The 22,349-nt window shown below is 38.7% G+C and overlaps 1 pseudogene; it reads right to left on the bottom strand.

Annotated features, from left to right (window-relative positions):
- Nucleotides 1–20,544: 20,544 nt before the first annotated feature.
- On the bottom strand, nt 20,545–21,086 carry LOC125411084 (peptidyl-tRNA hydrolase 2, mitochondrial pseudogene; annotated as a pseudogene).
- Between the last annotated feature and the right edge of the window lie 1,263 nt (nt 21,087–22,349).

Genomic DNA, 22,349 nt, shown 5'->3' with positions numbered 1-22,349 from the left:
TTCAGGGTTCAAGGAATCCTATGGAAGAGGAGGTAAAATTTAAGAGTCTGAGGTATTGGAGAACACAAAGAAAAGTCCCTCTGAATCAACTAATCCTGACACATATGTGCTCACCAAGACTGAAGCAGCAGTCACAGGTCTACATGGGTCTAGACCAGATCCTAGACCTATATATTATAGCTCTTACCTTTGTATTTTTATGGGACTCCTGAGTGTCAGAATGAGTAATTCCCTGACTTTTGTATCTGCTGTTGGGACTGTTTTCCTCTGTTGGGTTGCCTAGGCCAAATTAGGTAAAATCGTTTTTTGCTTCATCATATAATATTTTATTTTGTTTTCTTTTGTTTTTATCTCTTAGAAGACTGTCCTTTTCTAATGAGCGTCAGAAAAGGAGTGGATCTTGGGAGGAGAGGAGGTGGGGAACTGGGAATAGTAGAAGGTGGAAAATTGCAATTGGCGTATATTATATGAGAAAAGAATTTATTTTCAATAAAAGGAAAGAATTAGACTATGATTTGTGTTGATAAGTTAAAATTAAAACTATGTAATAAAGAAACTTTTTATATTTTGCCCAAAGACTATCGATATCTCCTCTAAGGTGTATTTATCATGTTTACTTTCAAACATTTAAAATTTCAAATCAATAAAAACTACTACTGATGTTTATGAGTACATTTTCTTTTTTGTTGCTTTTTAATATTTCTATATTTAAAATTTTTTTTTCATTTTGCATACCAATCCTAGTTCCCACTCCCTCCCATCCTCCCATTTCCTCCACCTTCCCCTTACCCCGTCCTTCATCTACTCCCCAGAGAGGGTAAGGCACATTGCTTTGAGGAAGTACAAAGTCCCTCCCTACAATATCTAGGCTGAATAAAAGTATCTATTCAGAGAGAATGGGTTTTAAAATCCTGTACAATCAGTAGGGGTTAAATCCTAGTGCCACTTCCAGTGGCCATGTAGTCTGCTCCAGCCACATTCATGGGGTCTAGTTTGGTCCTATGCTGGTTCCTTCCATGTCTGGCTGGAGTTTGTGAGCTCCCATTAGCTCAGGTAGACTGTTTCAATCTGTGTCCTTTTCATGTTCTTGACCTCTTTGCTCACATTGTCACTCCTCCTACTCTTCAACTGGACTTTGGGAGCTCAGCTCAATGCTCCACTGTGGGTCTCTGCCTCTGTTTCCATTAGTTGCTGGATGAAGGTTCTATGGTAACATTTAAAATAGTCATTAATCTTACTACAGACAAGGCAAGTTATTGCACACTCTCCAGTATTGCTTAGGATCTTAACTGTGGTCATCCTTGTAGATTCCTGAAAATCTCTCTAGTGCCAGGTTTCTTGCTAGTCCCATAATGGCTCCCTCATTCAAGATATTTCTCACTATGAATTGGACATGCAGAACCCACAGTGAAATGACTGATGAACTTGCTTAAAGATGAGATGGTCTTATTGGTTTTCTGCTTCATGAAAGAGTGTGCCAAACATTCTGCAGGACTCAGAAAAATGTGACTGACAAACTGCCAATATTGGTGGAACTGTCTTTGAAATTTCCTGCTTCATGGAGAAGTCTGCCAGATACTATGCACCAGTAGGCTGAAGTGGATGCCCCAACAATACAGAAAACCTTTGGGTTACTGTCCAGGTAGTGAGATTTCTCTGCCAATTCTAGAGTTTTGGAAGTTGCTTAGAATGTACTTTCTGTTTACTTAGGTAATATATCTTTCTGTAGTCTTTGATGGAGTTGAAGAATAGATACTTATAATTATATATTGTAATTGAAATTCTTGCTTGATAACTGTTTTGATTTTTGTAGTCTTGCTATGTTAAAACCTTCCTTTTTATTTAAAAAGAAAAGGGGAGGTGATGTGGGATTCCCCTCTGCATGCTGTTAATATCATTAGATTATAAAGAAACTGTCTATGGCCTGCGTAGGACAGATTAGAGCTAAGTGTGAGAGGGACTAAATTGAATGCTGGGAGAAAGAAGCTGGAGTAAGGGATTCACCATGGAGCCACCAGACAAGAAAGATTCAAACACCAACTGAAACTTACTTTACTGGGAGGCCACGAGCCTTGTTGTAAAATATGAAATACTGGAAATGGGTTAATTCTAGATGTGAGAGCTAGCTAGCAATACACTTAAGTGACTGCCCAAGCAGTAACTCAAATAATATAGCTTCTGAGTGATTATTTCGAGGCTGAGTAGCCAGGAACAAACAAGTGGCCTCCTTACTACAATCAGTCCTCTGTCTGATGTGGGGTTGGTGAAGATCTTTTCCCATTCAGTAGGCTGACTTTTTGTCTTATTGACTGTGTCCTTTGCTTTACAGAAGCTTCTCAGTTTTGGGAGATCCCATTTATTTATTGTTGTTCTCAGTGTCTGTGCTACTGGTATTTTATTTAGGAAGTGGTCTCCTAGCCCATGCTACTTCCTACTTTCTCTTCTCTCACATTCAGTTTTCATATTTCAAGTTAATCATCTGACTTTAAAACGGATATTGAAGCTTTTTGGCAATCATTGTGTATGTATGAGATTGGGGCAATTGACTTCTGAGTGCCTCATTTCCTTAGTACCAATACCTCAGCTAAGGTTCACGAGGTCAGTGATGATGATATGGGAGTAACATGTGATGTGCTTATGTGTCAGTTGAGGTAGTCAGTACTTGATAGTATCTACTACACCCTCATTCTATTATAGCAGATTATTATCTTCTTTATGTCTATATATGAAGATTGCCTATCTTTTTCTCACGTGTGTGTGTGTGTGTGTGTGTGTGTGTGTGTGTGTGTGTGTGTGTGTAGATATGCACATGAATGTTTAGGTTCAAGGTTGATTTGAGAATTTTTCTTGATCACTCTCTACTCTACCCTTTGAGGCAGGGTCTCCCTACCAGGATACTATCTCACCCATACAGCTAGTAAGTATAGCTAACTAACATGTTCTAGTGATCCCTGTATCTGCCCTTTGAACACTGAATTAGAGGAGATTTACGATGCCTATTGACATTTATTTAGGTCCTAGGGATCTGAACACCAAACCTACACTCCTGGTACATCCATTAACAGTGGGGCTATCTTACCAGTCCCTGGCCAAAGATTTTACAGTAAGCAAATGGCAAGAGTATAGCATAGGAAGGAAGACTGCAAAATTATTACCTGCTATGTGTTTGCATAACCTCCTCTAACAAATTGCTTCACTCACAACATTCCTAATTTCTAAGGGATTGTACATGCTAAGAAGAAAGTATTGAATTTTAAGTGAAGACTCCTTCTGGGAATCTAATAAATATGATTCACTAATGGATTGCAAAACTGCTTTCATCTCCTCCTCCACAAAAAGGATTATTATACTGATTTCTTCCTTAATTTACCATAGGGAGTTAATGTTCTATTATGTATTCAGTTCAGGTACCAAAATAATGTAATGCTATAGAAAACAAATTGAAATATTCTGGGTAGAAGGCAAGTAATTAACATTGCTTCATTTGGGTTTTACTGAGTGAAAAAAATGTGTTTTATAAGTAAAAAACTTGTTTATTCAAATCTATTCATCTTCTGTAATATAGTTATAATATTCACAATTTTCTCTGCTTCTGCTGATTTTTCTTTTGAATGTTCAAACTGGTTATAATTTCTACTTACAATAATGGAAATTGTTACATAATATTACACAGAAATAACCTAATACCTCCCTAGGGTCTCTGAGGTACACTAAGATTTATGATCTGCAAATTTTGTTTAGTTAGGTACAATATATGAATCACCAAAATTTAGCTTATAGTGTGCTTCTATTGTTGTTATTTTGAAATTGTGTGAACTCCAAGCTGGCATTCTACCCCAAAACAACTCTGGATCAAGAATGGACAGAACATTCTCATTGTGAGGTATATGATATGCACTCTCAGTTCCTCAGAGTCTATGAGATGTGACCAGGAGAGAAAATGCAGGACTGATGAGGGAGGAGTATCTGCGAAGAAAGAAAAAGAGGATAAGTTTCTAAGTACTCCAGAAATGCTACTTTCTAAGTCACAATTACTTTTTACTTAGTTAACAAACATAGAACCCAAACAAGCTCTTTATTTTTAACACAGAGCATATCTATCAAACATTTTGTTCAGATGTTTTACAATAAATGTTTTAATTAGCCAAATATACTTAAAGGCAACATTTAATCATCTTAAGAATTTTTCTTGAGGCATTACATACTGTTTGCTATTTTTAGTTGTTTTTATATTGTTGAGATAAACTATCATGAGAAAAACAACTCATGAAAGAAAGCATTTGATTTGACTGACAAGGTTTCATGGGATTGGTGTTGACAAAGCCAGACCAAATGCATAAAGGTTTGGTGGTGGAAACAACTGAGAGCTGGCATCTTAACAAGTAGAATGAGTGAGGCAGACTGGGAATGGCACTAGTCTTTTGAAATCCCCAAGATAGTCCTCAGTCACATACATCCTCTGATACAGCCACACCTCCTAATCTTTCCAAACAATTCTACCAACTGGAGACCATGTATCCAAACTTATGATCCTATGAGAACCATTCTCCTTTAAAACACCACACTGATGTTATAGATTAAGTCTATTGTGTCTCATCAGTCCTGTCTGAACATAGCATACCTTTGTATTAGACAGAATAGCCTAGAAAATCAGCTGCCCTACAAGTAGTGTGAGATATCTGTAGTTCTTAAATCCCATACCTGTCTCTTAAACTTTATTGAATGCTAAAGCCCAAGATCCTTTTCCTTGAATTCCATGTTTAATTTTTTTGTTTTTTTTTGTTTTGTTTTGTTTTCTCAAAGTTTATTAAAATACAAAAGTCTCCATTTCCGCCCCTCCTCCCAACACCTTCCTACTCCCCCCACTTCCTCCCCTCCTCCCTCTCCATCCCCAAGAGCAGTCAGGGTCTCCCGCCCTGTGGGTAGTTCGAGCTCCTCCCCCCTCCCTCCAGGTCCAGGAAGGTGAGCATCCAAACAGACTGGATCCCAAAAATCCAGTATATGCAGAGGAAACAAGTCCCAGTGTCATTGTCAATGGCTTTTCAGAAAGACTCCGGGCCAGCCACATTCAGAGAATCCGGCCTCATTCAGAGAATCTGGCTGGATCACGTGCTCACTCAGTCCCAGACAACTGGCCTTGGTGAACTCTCATTAGATCAGTCCCCTTGTATCAGTGGGTGATCGCACCCCTCGCGGTCCTGATTTCCTTTTTCATGTTCTTTCTCCTTCTGCTCCTCATTTGGACCTTTGGGGACTCAGTCCGGTGCTCCAATGTGGGTCTCCCTCTGTATTGCCATCCATCGTCGGATGACGGTTCCCTCTGATCTTGCCTTCCTTGCTCACGTTCTCTTTCCTTCTGCTTCTCCTTTGGACCTAGGGAGTTAAGTCCAGTATTCCAATGTGGGTCTCCATCTCCATCTCCATCCATCGCCAGATGAAGGATCTATGGTGATAAGCAAAATATTCATCAGTATGGTTATGGGCCAAGGCCAGTTCAGGCACTCTCTCCTCTGTCCAGAGTACAATCTGGAGATCTCTCCTTGGACCTGGGATCCCATTTATAATCAAGTCTCTAGTAAACCCTAAACTGACTCCCTTAGTTGAGATATATTCTTCCCTGATCCCATATCTATCCTCCCTCCCTCCCCCCTCTCAGTCCCCCGAGCATTCCCCATTCCTCCCCTGCTCCCTTCTCTCTAAACCTCTCCCCTTCCAACAACCCTCCCACCCCCCGCCCCATGCACCCGAGGTTACCTGGGACTCTTGTCTATTTCCAATCTCCAGGAGGAAAACTACCTGAATTTTCTTCAGGTTCACCCTCCTATCCAGCTTCTCTAGGATCACGAATAATAGGCTCAAAGACCTTTAATTATGGCTAGAATCCACTTATGAGTGAATACATACCATATTCCTCTTTTTGGGTCTGGCTTACCTGACTCAGTAAAGCGTTTTCTTTATTATTATTATTATTATTATTATTATTATTATTATTATTTAATTTTTTATTTATTTTTTTGTTTAATTTTTACTGGGAACCCCTCCAGAATCAAGTCTCTTGCAAACCCTAAAATGGCTCCCTTAGCTGAGATATAAACCTCCCTGCTCCCACAACCATCCTTCCTCCCTCCCCCCTCCCATTTCCCAAGCCATCCCCAATCCTCCCCCTTTCACCTCTCCCTGACCATCTTCCCTTACTTCCAGGTCCCCACCCCCCATGCACCCGAGTTTGCCTGGCAATCTTGCCTAGTTCCACTATCCAGGTGGATAACTATATGATTTTCTTCAGCTTCACCTTCTTATTTAGCTTCTCTAGGATCACAAATTATAGACTCAAAGACCTTTAACTATGGCTAGAATCCACTTATGAGTGAGTGCATACCATATTCCTCTTTTTGGTTCTGGGTTACCTCACTCAGTAAATCATTTTCTATTTCCATCCATTTACATGCAAAATTCAAGATGTCATTGTTTTTTACTGCTGAGTAAAACTCTAGTGTATATATGTTTCACACCTTCTTTAACCATTCTTCTGTTGAGGGGCACCTAGGTTGTTTCCATGTTCTGGCTATTACAAACAGTGCAGCTATGAAGATAGTTGAACAAATACATTTGTAGTATGATAGGGCATCTCTTGGGTATATTCCCAAGAGTGGAATTGCTGGATCCTGAGGGAGGTTGACTCCCAGTTTCCTGAGAAACCGCCACACTGATTTCCACAGTGGCTGCACAAGTTTGCATTCCCACCAACAATGGATGAGTGTTCCCCTCACTCCACATCCTCTCCAGCATATGCTATCATTGGTGTTTTTGACTTTAGCTATTCTGACAGGTGTAAGATGGTATCTCAAAGTGGTTTTGATTTGCATTTCCCTGATTGCTAAGGAGGTTGAGCATGACCTTAAGTGTCTTCTGGCCATTCGAAGTTCATCTGTTGTGAATTCTCTGTTCAGTTCAGTACCCCATTTTTTAATTGGGTTAATTAGAGTTTTAGTGTCTAGTTTCTTGAGTTCTTTGTATATTTTGGAGATCAGACCTTTGTCTGATGAGGGGTTGGTGAAGATCTTCTCCTAGTCAGAAGGCAGCCTTTTTGTCTTACTGACAGTGTCCTTTGCTTTACAGAAGCTTCTCAGTTTCAGTAGGTCCCATTTATTCATTGATTCTCTTGAAAGACCACATTGAGGGTCTTAACCATATGGAGACCCTCACCCAAGAACCGAGTCCGAGCCACTGGATGCAAAAGCAAGAGGCAATTTTTATTTTTGCTCACATAGGGCCTATGGGTGCTGCAGTCACCTGGAGAACTGAGCACCCTGGGCTGGGTTGTGGGGCAGATTATGTAGGGAAGGGGCAGGCAGAAGCCAGCATACAAAAGCGAATGCATAGTTACAGGGGTCTCATAGGTCAATTTTAATGAGGCCATGAGGTCATGTCTAAGACAGCTGTCAGTGTTCTGCTAGGTGCCTGACAGTTGGGGACTTTCCATTCCTCCCCCTTAATCTGGTTCCTGCGAGTGGCATAACTCTTGGTGTCAAGCCACAGGCATCCTGTTATACAGACTTGATGATAACATCTGTGCCTTTGTTATGAGCCCCAAGACCTTTTTATGAGCTCCCAGTGTTTGGATCAAGCCTTGCTTATAATGGCATTACAGCAGCTAAACAGCCAGGCAGGGGTCTTTCACTCTTATTGTCTGTGCTACTGGGGTTCTACCTAGGAAGTGGTCTCCTGTGCCTATATCTTGTAGACTACTTCCCACTTTCTCTTCTATCTGGTTCAAAGTGGTCAGATTAATGTTGAGGTCTTTAAACCATTTGGACTTGATTTTTGTGCATGGTGATAGATATGGATCTATTTTCATTCTTCTAGAGGTTGACATCCAGTTTTGCCAGCACCATTTGTTAAAGATTCTTTCCTTCTTTCAATGTATACCTTTAGCTCCCTTGTCAAAAATTAGGTGTTCATAGGTTTGTGGGTTAGTATCCGGGTCTTCTATTTGATTCCATAGGTCGACTTCTCTGTTGTTATGCCAATACCAAGCTGTTTTCAATACTGTAGCTCTGTAATAGAGTTTGAAGTCAGGGATGGTAATGCCTCCAGAAGTTCCTTTATTGTATAAGATTGGTTTGGCTATCCTGGGTTTTTTGTTTTGCCATATAAACTTGATTATTGTTCTCTCAAGGTCTGTGAAGAAGTTTGATGGGATTTTGATGGGGATTGCATTGAATCTATAGATTGCTTTTGGAAGAATTACCATTTTTACTATGTTGATTCTCCCAATCCAAGAGCAGGAGAGGTCTTTCCATTTTCTGGTATCCTCCTCAATTTCTTTCTTCAAAGACTTAAAGTTCTTGTCAAATAGGTCTTTCACTTCCTTGGTTAGAGTAACCCCAAGATATTTTAAGCTATTTGTGGCTATCGTGAAAGGTGATGTTTCTCTGATTTCCCTCTCTACTTCTTTATCCTTTGTGTATAGGAGGGCCACTGATTTTTTGGAGTTGATCTTGTATCCTGCCACGTTACTAAAGGTATTTATCAGCTGTACGAGTTCTTTGGTAGAGTTTTTGGGGTCACTTATGTATACTATCATATCGTCAGCAAATAACGAAAGTTTAACTTCATCCTTTCCAATTCGAATCCCCTTGATCTCATTATGTTGTCTTATTGCTATTGCTAGAACTTCAAGCACTATATTGAAGAGGTATGGAGAGAGTGGACAGCCTTGTTGTGTTCCTGATTTTAGTGGAAAGGCTTTGAGTTTCTCTCCATTCAATTTGATGTTAGCTGTCGGCTTGCTGTATATTGCTTTTATTATATTTAGGTATGATCCTTGTATCCCCAGTCTCTCCAACACCTTTATCATAAATGGGGGTTGAATTTTGTCAAATGCTTTTTCAGCATCCAATGAAATGATCATATGGTTTTTTTTCTTTCAGCTTATTTATATGATGGATTACGTTGATAGATTTGCTTATGTTGAACCAGCACTGCATCTCTGGAATGAAGCCTACTTGATCATAATGGATAATTTTTCTAATGTGTTCTTGGATTCAGTTTGCCAGTATTTTATTGAGAATTTTCACGTCGATGTTCATGAGTGAGATTGGCCTGTAATTCTCTTTCTTGGTTGTGTCTTTGTGTGGTTTTGGTATTAGGGTAACTGTAGCTTCATAAAAGGAGTTTGGCAATGACTCTTCTGTTTCTATATTGTGGAATACATTAAGGAGAATAGGTATTAGCTCTTCCTGGAATTTCTGGTAGAATTCTGCATTGAAACCATCTGGTCCTGGGCTTTTTTTGGTAGGGAGATTTTTTATAACAGCTTCTAATTCTTCACGACTAACAGGTCTATTTAGATTGTTCACCTGTTCTTGGTTCAACTTTGGTATATGGTACTTATCTAAAAAAATGTCCATTTCTTTTACATTTTCCAACTTTGTGGCATATAAACTTTTGTAGTAAGATCTAATGATTCTCTGAATTTCCTCTGTGTCTGTGGTTATGTCCCCCTTTTCATTTCTGATCCTATTAATTTGCATGTTCTCTCTCTGCCGTTTGATTAGTTTGAATAGGGGTTTGTCAATCTTGTTGATTTTCTCCAGGAACCAGCTTTTTGTTTTATTGATTCTTTGGATTGTTTTATGTGTTTCTATTTTGTTGATTTCAGCCCTCAGTTTGATCATTTCCAGTATTCTACTCCTCCTGGGTGAATCAGCTTCTTTTTTTTCTAGAGCTTTCAAGCGTGCTGTTAAGTCTCCAATGTGTGCTTTCTCCGTTTTCTTTAATTGGGCACTTAGTGCTATGAACTTTCCTCTTAGCACTGCTTTCATAGTGTCCCGTAGGTTTGAGTATGTTTTGTCTTTCTTTTCATTAAATTCAAGGATGAATTTAATTTTTTTCTTTATTTCTTCCTTGACCCAGGTGTGATTTAGTAGTTGACTGTTCAACTTCCATGAGTTTGTTGGCTTCCTGGGGGTAGCATTGTTGTTGAATTCTAATTTTAATCCATGGTGATCTGACAAGACACAGGTGGTTACTAATATTTTTTTGTATCTGTGGAAGTTTGCTTTGTTACCGACTATGTGGTCAATTTTCGAGAAGGTTCCATGAGCTGCAGAGAAGAAGGTATATTCTTTCCTATTAGGGTGGAGTGTTCTATAGATGTCTGTTAAGTCCATTTGATTCAATACCTCCAATAAATCTTTTATTTCTCTGTTTGGTTTCTGTCTGATTGACCTGTCCATTGGTGAGAGAGGAGTGTTGAAATCTCCTACTATTAATGTGTGTGGTTTGATGACTGCCTTGAGTTCTAGAAGAGTTTCTTTTACATATGTGTCCCTTTATATTAGGGGCATAGATATTCAGGATTGAGACTCCTTCCTGATGAATTGTTCCTGTTATGAGTATGAAATGTCCATTACCATCTCTTCTGATTGATTTGAGTTTGAAGTCGATTTTGTTAGATATTAGAATGGCCACACCCGCTTGTTTCTTAGGTCCATTTGCTTGGAAAACCTTTTCCCAACCCTTTACTCTGAGTAGGTGTCTGTCTTTGTGGTTGAGGTGTGTTTCTTGTAAACAGCAGAATGTTGGATCATGTTTTCGTATCCAATCTCTAAGTTTGTGCCTCTTTATAGGTGAATTGAGTCCATTGATATTAAGTGATATTAATGACCAGTGGTTCTTGACTCTGGTCATTTTTTTTTTGAGTAGTAGAGTGTATGTGCTTTCCTTTTTTGAGTTGTGCCTGTGAAGGCTCAGTAGATATCTGAGTTATTGTAGGCAGTGTTTGGAATGTTGGATTCCTTGGGTTGTGATTTTCCTTCTAATATTCTCTGTAAGGCTGGATTAGTAGCTACGTATTGTTTAAATTTGTTTTTATTCTGGAATATTTTGTTTTCTCCATTGATAGTGAACAATAGCTAGGCTGGGTATAGTAGTCTGGGCTTGCATCCATGGTCTCTTAGTTTCTGCAGTACCTCTATCCAGGACCTTCTGGCTTTCATGGTTTCCATAGAGAAGTCTGGTGTAAGTCTGATAGGTTTACCTTTATAAGTTACTTGACCTTTTTCCTTTGCAGCTCTTAATATCCTTTCTTTAATCTGAATGCTTTGTGTTTTGATTATTATATGGCAAGGGGATTTTTTTTTTCTGATCCAGTCTATTCGGTGTTCTGTATTCTTCTTGAACCTTCATAGGAATATCGTTCTTTAGGATGGGAAAGTTTTCTTCTATAAATTTGTTGAATATATTTTCTGGACCTTTGATCTGCAATTCTTCTCCTTCTTCTACTCCTATTATTCTTAGATTTGTTTTTTTTTATTATGTCCCATATTTCCTGAATGTTTTGTGATGAGAATTTGTTGGATTTGCTGTTTTATTTGGTCAGAGCGTTTATTTTCTTTTTGGTGTCTTCATTATCTGAGATTCGTTCTTCTATCTCTTGTATTCTATTGGTTATGCTTGTTCCTGAAGTCTCTGTTTGTTTACCTAGATTTTCCATATCCTGCCGGCCCTCAGTTTGTGTTTTCTTCACTGCCTCCATTTCAGTTTTCAATTCTTGAACTGATTCCATTACCTGTTTGATTGTTTTTTCTTGGTTTCCCAGGGTATCATTTACAAATTTACTCATTTCTTCAAACTTTTTGTTATATTTCTTTTATATTTCTTTAAGTGAGTTATTCATACCCTGTTTAAGAGACTCTATTGCTTTCATAATGACACTGTTTTCCACTTCTTCCGGAATAGGGTGTTCAAGTTCTTCTGTCGTAAGATCGCTGGGATCTGGTGTTTTCATGTTGTTTTTCAGATTGTTGGAGGAATTCTTGCCTTGGCGCCTGCCCATCTCTTCCTTCAGATGCTCTCCAATGGCTCTTCCCTCCGCTGGGTCTTCTGCTACCGTATTAGTGCACCTTGCTATCCAGGAATCACTTTGCCTGCAGTCCTACCTTGTTGCAGGCAGGCTATTAAAACAAAGCAACTCGCTCCCATTTGCACTCACCGCCAGTCCCTGCCACGGCGCCAACCCAGGCTGAGTTGGAGGAATTTAAGCCCCGAAAAAGGGAGGGAGGAAGGGTAGGGATTCCAGGCAGAAAGCCGGGATGGCGTAGGAGGAGAGAGCTCCATGTTTAATTTTTATTTTCAATTCATTTGTATTGAGAAATTCCAAGGGCATCAGTGAGGTACACATTGGAATGGGTCTTCCTGAGCATTTCCAGTGAAGATTAGTTTCTGACACCGTTCTTCTATGAACCACCTGGCTTTAATACTCTGATTAGTTGTGTGGTGTGGGAGAATTATCTGTATTCTATCAATCATGTATTTTAATAAAACGTTGATTGGCCAGGCAGGAAGTATAGGTGGGTCAACCAGACAGGAAGTAGAGGCAGGGCAATGAGAACAGGAATATTCTGGGAAGCAGGAAGCTCCCTCCACCATTCCTGCTCAGAGCACTGAAGACACAACATGTGAGCTGACAGCTGAAAAATGTACCAAGCCATATGGCTAACATAGATCAGAATAATGGGTTAAGATAAGTCATAAGAACTAATAAGTAGCCTGACCTAAAGGGCCAATTGGCTTTATAACTTATAGAGATCTCCGTGTGATTGATTTTCTCTGGGACTTGCTGGCTGTGGAGTACTGGGCAGGAACAGATACCCCAACAAGCCGACACTTTATGCTACGTATGGTGCCCAGACATGGATAACTGAATCCACAGAAAGCTTGAGAAAGCTTGGGAAAGAATAGAGTAAATCATGTTTTCTTGGTAGCAGCAATTTCTTGGGTCTGCTCTGCTTGCTAGAGGCAAGCAAGTGCTCTCATCTAAGAGAGGCTTCCTGACTCAGCTTTAGCTGCAAAATCCTGCAGCTCTTTTAAGAGGTCATGCCACTAAACACTTAAACGTTGTTGATGAAGAGCTGAATGCATGCTTTTCGATTTTCAGTTGTAGCAGGAAAAAAACTGCGCTGTTTTAAAATGCCAGTTTTCTGGGCTTTCCTGCCAGGGCAATCGCTGACTCTTTCAGGTAGGCAGTCCAACTGAGTGTGGTCTGTGAGAAGAAGGCTACAGCTTGCTTTCTGACAGAGACCTTGAAGCACCACAGAGTTGTGGCAAGAAAAATGGCTCCAGCGGTACCTCCGCCATGAGGCTGGAAAGCTAAGGAATGGGCTGAATTCAGCTATCAAAGCCATGGCTCTAATTTTCTCTTTAACAACTCATGTAGTCAGAAAAAGAGAGATATACAGTAAAGAGAGATTCAAAGATGAAGAAAACCTCTCAATAGTTTGCAGTGTGTTAAAAATATATGCAGGCTAAAAGTTAAAGTTCTTAAACTAAAGAAGAGAGTGGTTGGGTGTGGTGGTACACACCTTTAATCGCAATGCCTGGGAGGCAGAAACAGAGAGATCTCTGAGTTCAAAGTGTGGAAGCACATACCTTTAATCTCAGCACTGGGGAGGCAGAGACTGAGGGATCTCTGTGAGTTCAAGGACAACCTGGTCTACAGAGTTATTCCAGGACAAAGATATACAGAGAACCTGTCTCAAAAAATAAAAGTAAAAATAAAAGAAGTAGAGGTTAAAATAAAGCTTCATAAAGATGGAAAATACACAGAGAATCTTGATACTATATACTATTATGCTCTCTTTGAATTGTTTGAATGCTGAGCAAGGAATAACAGTTGCTAAAAGATATTGGCTCATAAATGCTGCTGAATTAATCCAAGATAGATATTTTGAAAATATCTTGGCTTCAAAACTGAAGTCAAAAGGTATGTTACTTTGGAGAAGAGATTTTGCTTTTGTTTCCACAGAAAATGAGAGGCTGTGGATTCATTCTGAGCAAAAAAAAAAAAAAAATCAGATTTGATCAAGGAAGACCACCCGAGAAATCTCCAGTAGGAACAGATGGCCTGGATGTCTGAATTCAAGACTGCTGCCTGAGATTATCAAGACTCACAGGATACTCCAGTTAGGACTTGTTTATAACTCTAAATTTTCTTTAGGTGCCCATAAGATCATCAGCGCCCCCAATCAGCAGGAAGTAGCCTGGAATACCATGCCCACATTCCCCCAAAATGGACTATGGATATTTTCCTTTTGTTTTTTTTTTTTTAAAAAAAGAAGGGGAAGAGGTGCGGGAGAATTATCTGTATTCTGTCAATCATGTGTTTTAATAAAACTCTGATTGGCCAGGCAGGAAGTATAGGTGGGTCAACCAGACAGGAAGTAGAGGAAGGGCAATGAGAACAGGAATATTTTGGGAAACAGGAAGCTCCCTCCACCATTCCTGCCCAGACCACTGAAGATGTAACATGTGAGATGACAGCTGAAAAAGGTACCAAACCAAATGGCTAACATAGATCAGAATAATGGGTTAAGATAAGTCATAAGAACTAATAAGTAGCCTGACCTAATGGGCCAATTGGCTTTATAACTTATAGAGATCTCCATGTGATTGATTTTCTCTGGGACTTGCCGGTTGTGGGGTACCGGGCAGGAACAGATACCCCAACAAGCCGGCCCTCATGTTACAGTTGTGAATTCTGGTTGTCTTTATTTGTGCATTTTTGAGTATAGTTTTATTCATTTCTTTTTCCTAGTGTATCTAATTCTAACTCATTTTCAATTATTTATATGATGTATATAGGGGAAGTAGTTTCTTCTTAACTCTGGATTTCAATCTACATTTTGTTATATTTCAAATCCCCAACAAAGGGCTGAGGGACATATTTAAGATATCAAAACAGACCTGCCTTAACACCAGGTTTTTTCTGCATCCCTCAGTCCCTACCTGTTACAGGGTATGGCTTGCATACCCAACTGCCTACCCTGAACTCTCCAGTCAGGGGACTGGTCTGCCCTTTCTCCAGAGTCTCTTCCTGATATGATCCAGACATTTTGGTTACCATCCTCTTCAGTACCTTTAGCTTCCTGGATGCTGCATCTGGTTCTTCTTTTCCCATTTGCCTTCCCCTCCACATTTCTGAACATGGCCCTGTTTAGTATGGTTATAGGTTTCTGGATTCTCCCAGATATCCCTGCTCGTCCAAATACCTATAATAAACTTTCTCCTCCACAGTATTTAGAAGCAGACATGTCTTTTCTTTTCCTTTTTAATTTTTTCCATTCACTTTTAATTGGCAATGAAGTATCCACCAACATTAGCCATTAGTTATAACTCTCTAAGCCAGGAAAACTGAACATTCCAGTGAAGGCCCTTGAGGTATGCTGGGTTATGTCTTAGGAACTTAAGGCAAAGAGTTTGAAGGCTTAGTCTATGCATTGGAGTGAGCTCTGTAAACACCATCCAAAGTATGCTCCAAGTTTGTTTGCACTAATAATTGTACCCACAGTGTGCAGGAGTTTGGGAAGCAATTTAAAAGTGACAGAGAAAATATATTTTCATTTTAAAATATTAAAAACTAAATATTTGCATAGAACAAACAGCAGAAATTATTGAACAGAATGAGAGATTATATATATATATATATATATATATATAATAAAGTACATAGAAAGTGTTCTGAATAAATGAAGACTCATCTATCTCCTGATTTAATTTTATAAATACGTTAAGTTTCACATAACTAACTTGAAATATTTCAGTTATACTACTGAAATTAGATAATTTAAAATATAAATAAGTGAATAAGTAGGTATGAATAGTAAAACAAAAGTTAGAGTGTTTATTAGATGTTGATGGAAAACTGGTTCAAGAAACATTTCTGCTTTTTAGATGCTACCATAGCTGGACTAGAGTTTGGATTACGTTGACACGGAGATAAAATGGATGCAGACTGTGAGGTTGTGAGGATAGAGTCAGGTAATGGATATATAGTATTTCTTCCTTTTCATTTTGATTCTGTTCTGCTTGTTTTTCTCATCTCTAGCAAGTGATTTTGGACAATCTAAAAAGAGAATATATACAGTGGTCAGCACATATTTATGCACAAATATTATGTGTCCATCAAAAAGTATAAAATGATAGTTATCTACTCTCACATCAATTCTGCCTGAATTGCTGAAGAGTCAGACAAGAATGTTAAAGTAACCCTAAAACCACAGGCAGTATAATATTTATAAGTGCACACATATTCATCTAGTTTTACTGTTTATGAATTATGGTTTCATTTAACTGGTTCATATGATTCATGTTATGTAAATAGATGGATTATTTAAATGAAGTAAATTGACCTATATATCTCTCATAAGTTTGGGTATAAAATTAAATGACTTAGATAAAAGGGCTCTGTGTCATTATGTAGATGATCCTGTCTTTCTTCTGACAAAGGCTTTGCCTTTCTAGTTGTTTCCCAGATCACAAAGCTCCAACACCTCTCGAAGAGTGAGGCCTTTAGTGGTAAGAAACCATAGACAGAATAAAAGAAAACTTTTCTTTGCTGGAATAGATCTGTGACTGTGGCCTCACTAGTTGAGTTTTTTTTTGCTCTGAAATAGCATGTTGCTGCCTAAACAATTCGGAATTATATTCACTAACTACAAATATCCTAATTTCTCATCAGAAATAAAAAAGTTCCTTAGGTTTTCATTTGCACCTAGAGATGTGTTTATTGCCCAGTTCTTTACATCCAGCAAAGCTATGACACCGGCTCTCAAGCTACCTTCAACGTCCTCTCGACTCCCTGGGAAATTTTCTCTGATTTTCTCATGTTTCCTGATGGCACGACAGAGCTCATGTCTGTTGACTGCTGAAAGACAGATGCTGAAAGGCTGTTGTCACTGTGTAGCCTGTAGAGATGCTGAGTGAAGACTCTCATGCCAATGACGATCCAGCCCAGACCAACAATGCAGCTGCAGCCTGTAACATGAGTGGGCCTGCTTGTTCGGATTTCTGTCCTTCCCGACCCCCCAGCTGTTTAGTCCCAAAGAAAAATCACATGCAGATCTCTGTAAGTTATAAAGCTGATTGGCCCTTTAGGTCAGGCTTCTTATTAGCTAATGCTCATATCTTGATTAACCCATTTTTCTGATCTATATTAGCCATATGGCTTGGTACCTTTTTCAGCTGTCAACTCACATGTTGCTTCTTTGGTGATGAGGGCAGGAATGGGAGGAATCAACTTCCTCCTCCCCAGAATTCTCCTGCTCTCCTTGCATCATTCTACTTCCTGTCTTGTTTTTCCACCTAGACCTCCTGCCTGGCCAATCAGCATTTATTTAAAACATGATTGACAGAATACAGACAATTCTCCCTCACCAGCAGCCCAGGGACAATGCCTACTCCTTTATAGTTTTCAACAGCTTACAGCTCTGAACACCCAATTAGCAGCTCCCCAAAAATACTGTGTAGAGGTTTGTATTTTAACCGCACATTTTAGCTCCATCTTTAAGAAAGAACTAGAGTAAGAGGAGGAGTTAACAAAATGGTTTATTAAGAATTTTCTGTGCCCTATGTGATCCACATAAACCGACATAGGTTTTGTATTCTATAAGGTTGAGCTAGGTGGGCTTGAAGTTACCTATGTATCTGAAGATACATGATTTCAAATTCAAAAGAAAAATTCCACTTACATCTTTATGTGAAAAGTTTTGATTCCAGATCTTTGTCAGACTTGTTAGAAAAAAAATGGAAAGAAACATCGTGACCTACAGCAGTGGTTGCTACGGAGACCAGCTGCATAGAGGTTTGAGTTATTAATCAGTAATATCTTCCACGGAGTCTGCCATGATGGCAGAAATAGCACTACCGGGCCAAAATTTATTCCAATTAAATTGTATATATAGGGATGTCTGATTAAAATTCACATCTCTCTATGGTTATAAATCTTTTGTTAGCCATTAACAATTTACCACATGGATTTTCAAGGACTGGAGCAAGCCAGATGTGTTTTGAAATAAAAGGAATGAAGAAGGGAAAATCTAGACTATGATGAGTTATCATCCTGGAGGAGAAGGTCTGTGCAGGATAGCAGGGTGGAGAATGGATGAAAGGACAGTTCAAGAAACGCTGATGGGTACCCAGGGAAAGAGCCACCATGCGGGCAAGGACAGAGACACAGAAAGGATGGAGGTGGGAAAATCCTCAGAGTAGCTCACCTCAGAGTGCAGGGGAACAAAATAATAAAGGTCAGTGTCTGAACACATCTGGAAGTCATTCCAACTAACTTGAGGTTTTACTGAACCTACTCAAGATCTACTCTGCATCATGAGTTTTTAAGATAAAAATAAGCAGTTCTTAGCATGAGAATGTGGTTATGTCATAAAAAAACAACCATATACTAACATTATCGTGCCTAAAAGAGATTTCTTCTTCATTTGAAAACAGAAAGATTAAACACAAGTGAACTTTAGCTAGTCCTGCCAATGAAACATGAAGGCATGGTTTATTTTATCGTGTTTTGACTACATAGGTTTTTATAAAATTTATCATACAATTCATGAAATTCATTTCTATATGCTATATAAATATTAAGAGACACAGTTTCATATCTCTTAATATTTACATAGCATATAGAGTTGAAAGTTTTTTTATTTGAGAAATATTTGAACAAGTCTACTTCCTTACTTTAAGTTCTTGAATTTTTTGTGAGTAAAGAAAACAAGATTCTTAAAACGAAATGATATATCTACAAATAAAATTATCCACACATATTAATTATTGCATTATTCCTGAGACACCCCAGAGGATTATGAAGTGCTGTACAATAATATGTTTTAAAATATATAAATTACTGTGAGCTGAGAGACAATCCACTTTTTCCTTCACTGCTTACAAACTAGAAAACTTGAAATTGATAGTTTTCCCATGAGAAACATATGCACAATATGTAAAAATATAAACAAGAAAGAAAAAAGATAGGAGATTTGGAAAGAAATTTATGTAATCTGGCATGGAAAATAATATAGTATGTTCTAAAATACTTAAACAAGAATTACTATGTGATCTAGCAATCATATTTAGAGTATTTTTTTCAAACAGAATTTAAGTCAGAATCTCAGAATGATATTAAAAGTCTATGTTCATTTCAGCATGATTCATGACTCATGACAGCCAAAACTTCATTCGAAGTTGTAGTGACATTTCATTTGTATTTTAATAAATGAAGCTTGCCTGAATATCAGAACACAAAACATACTCACTACTCAGCTATACAGTCCAGGCAATAGTGGCACACACCTTTAATCCCAGTAGCCACACTAGTTAGCCATAGAGGCCAGGCAGTGGTGTGCATCCTTTAGTTCCAGCAATAGAGAGGTATATAAAGCAATATGAGACAGGAACTTGCTCTCTTTCAGTCTGAAGGTGTTTTAGAGATAAGAGTTCTCTAGTGGTTTGGTCGCTTTGCTTTTCAGATCTTCAAATTGAACTCCAATATCTGTCTCCGGGTTTTTATGATTCATGCTACACTAAGTTACGTACTCATTGATGGGAAAATGTTTTATACTCATGGAGTGAACTATTATTCTGTAAATCTGTAAATTGTGGCAATATGGACAAATATTGTTGCGTAGGTGAAACACACTAGAGCTTTTCAAAAAGACCGGTGCTGCAGGATTCCACTAATATGAGTCACCTAGAGCAGACAGACTCATAAATAGTATTTAAGAAGTTGGGGAATATGGGGCCCAGTAGAAATAAAATTTAGTTGTACAAGGAGATTACATTTTATAGAGCTCACGAGTTTCTGTTCACACCGTTACAGAGTTCACTTAAAATGTGTTAAAATTACTTATTGGTATTCTTACCATAATAAAAATTAATTTTAATAAGGGAGAAAGAAAAGGAAATAAAGATAGAAAGAAAGAATGGAGGAAGGAAGGAAGGAATCCTATAGATTTCTAGAGTTTTCTGCATGACATAGTTTGCTAAAAACTGTAAGTAAATGCTTGTTAGAGCTTTGAATAGAAATGGACCTGACCTTTTTCTGTGCACAAAGTTCACACTCCTCTTTACTCAGGGCATGATGAGAACTGTGCTTAGTGGGCATAGGCACAGAGGCAGCGCAGGACAGCACCTGGTGCAAATGGAGCTTTACCCCCATCCCACAGGTCCTACTTGATGGGTTTCTCTCTGACCACCTGGTCCCCCCAGTCGCTTATGAAATAACCACTCTGAGGCTTAATATCAGTTACAATTGCTTGGCCAATGGCTTAGTTTTCTTATTGGCTAGCTCTCTCTTGTCAATCAGTCCAGTTCTATTCATCTATGAACCCCATTTCCTTTGTATCCCCATAATAAAGACGATTTGTTACTCTCACAGCATCTCCCTCATTAACCTGGTGTGTCTACAGGGTTGAAGAGAGAAGCCTCAAGCGGTTTTAAGCAGCTACACATGGGGAGTAGGGGACAATTTTTGAAGAAGATATGTCCAAAATAAAATTTTCAATAGTTTTCTTATCAACAAGCTACCATCTGAAGAATTCCTACATTTAAAACATTGCTACATCATCTGCTAATTCTCAGTAACCTGGATGAATCAGTAAACTCTTATTTTTTTTTTAAAGTGAGACAAGAATTAAGCCTTTATTGTTGCTGACCGGTTTTATGCTATTCAGACAGACTTACTCTCACACAAAGGCCAATCTAGTAACATTCTATGTGGCTAGTAACTTCATCAGTTAATCTTACTGGTCCTTGCCCACATTCTAGGGAAGTTTGAAAGCCTGATTCAATCTGAGTATGTCCAGAATCTTGGATTAAATTTACAGTCAGTCTCAATATTTTTGCATTGATCAGTAAGTTAATGAGAGTGTTTTCATCTGGGGCTTTGACCACTATTTGGAGGTCACCACAGTATTCCCACTCTTTGATTAAACAAGGTTTCTCCTCTGCACCTGTTTGTAGGCAGAAACAGCAGTACAAGAACACTGGGCACCAGTCTTTACTTTCCCCATCTTTAGGTCAGTTCGAACTACAAGAATGGTTTTTGTCCTCCCCATTCTCTCCCATGAGGCTTGCTTAGGTTCCTGTCTCTGGGTCTGTATTTGTCTCATCTCTTGAGTCCTGGGGTAACATCCCAAGGTATCCCTGCATACACCATCCCAGGCACGTTCCGCATAGAACTCAGCCAAACTGAATGTATCTAGATGAACTAAATACCCCATAAGCAAGGATTTGGAGAGCATTGAAAGCACTTCTCATGCATTCAGGACTTGCGGTTCTCCAATCCTAAACAAGCAACATGCTTTACTTCCCGATTCAGTACATACCTGTTTCTTTCTACAGATCCGTATCTTTCGCCAGAAAGGATTTGGACAGTGTCTTCTGTCTGTTCCCAACCACAGAATCACAGCCTGTATATTGCTCCATTTCTCTCTCCTTTTCCTGGTGGCATCTCTCCCGAGGTACTGGTTGTCTCCGAGATGGGTGGTCTAGACATGAAACCCAAGATGAATGGGAGAGACAAGTTATCCATTGACCTCAGTAAATTATCTGACAAAACATGCTACTTTGTGGGATACAGAAGATTAAAAAATATGTGTCATGTTTAATTTGATTTAGAATTTAACATGTCATATCACTTTATTATCGGCTATCATAAGAAAATAGTGCTGTTTCCATACTCTTTGAAGGACAATGTTAAGTGTGCCTAAGTGTGGAGCAGATAAAGCAATTACAACTAGCATGGTAGTTTGGGGAGAAGACCACTGGTGTTTAAAATCTAACTGACAGCTCGTATTGAAACCACTAATGGCTTTTTTTAATTTTGCTGTCATTGTTTATGTAATAATAGAAGACACAAATTCAGTTACAAATTTTCCTTCTTTCTTGTTTGCCTATTTCTCTCTAGATCCGGGTGATCACTGGATAAGTTGATATGGAACTATAAATTTCCTGTATACCCTATTCCATAAATATAAAATGAAATTTAGTAATTATCTATTTAGATAGTTCAAATTAACTCCATGCCTGAAAATATCTCATGAACACTGGATTTTAAATTTATTTTGGGGATATAATTTTTCGTAAATCCTCAACCATATTGTGAAATATTTTTTCAGGATTCCACCAGAATTTTTTTCTACTTTCAGAAGAGCCCAGATTGAGATGCTACTGTGAACTTATGTATGATCATGGAGATGACCTTATTTTATACTTTCTTTCTGCATGCATAGATGCACACCTTTAGTATCATTCCATTAAATCACAAAAGCCTTGACTATTCCATCCTTTGCTCATTCAACTGAGCTACCAAAGGTATTCATTCCTTTTAAACAGATGGGGGCAATGCGAAAACCGTATGTCAGTCTTAGAGGTCCATTCTAATTGGGTGGATGGAAAGCCTAGGTGAGCCTCAGGTTTTCAGAGAAGTGAGTGTGAATCACCTAGTTGAATATCATGGTGACTGAGGCTACAGAGGGTCAAAGACTTCATGAAATATTTTCAAT

Source organism: Myodes glareolus, chromosome 25 (assembly GCF_982192425.1).
Source record: "Myodes glareolus chromosome 25, mMyoGla1.1, whole genome shotgun sequence".
NCBI lineage: Eukaryota > Metazoa > Chordata > Mammalia > Rodentia > Cricetidae > Myodes > Myodes glareolus.
This window is presented reverse-complemented; position numbering and strand designations above follow the sequence as displayed.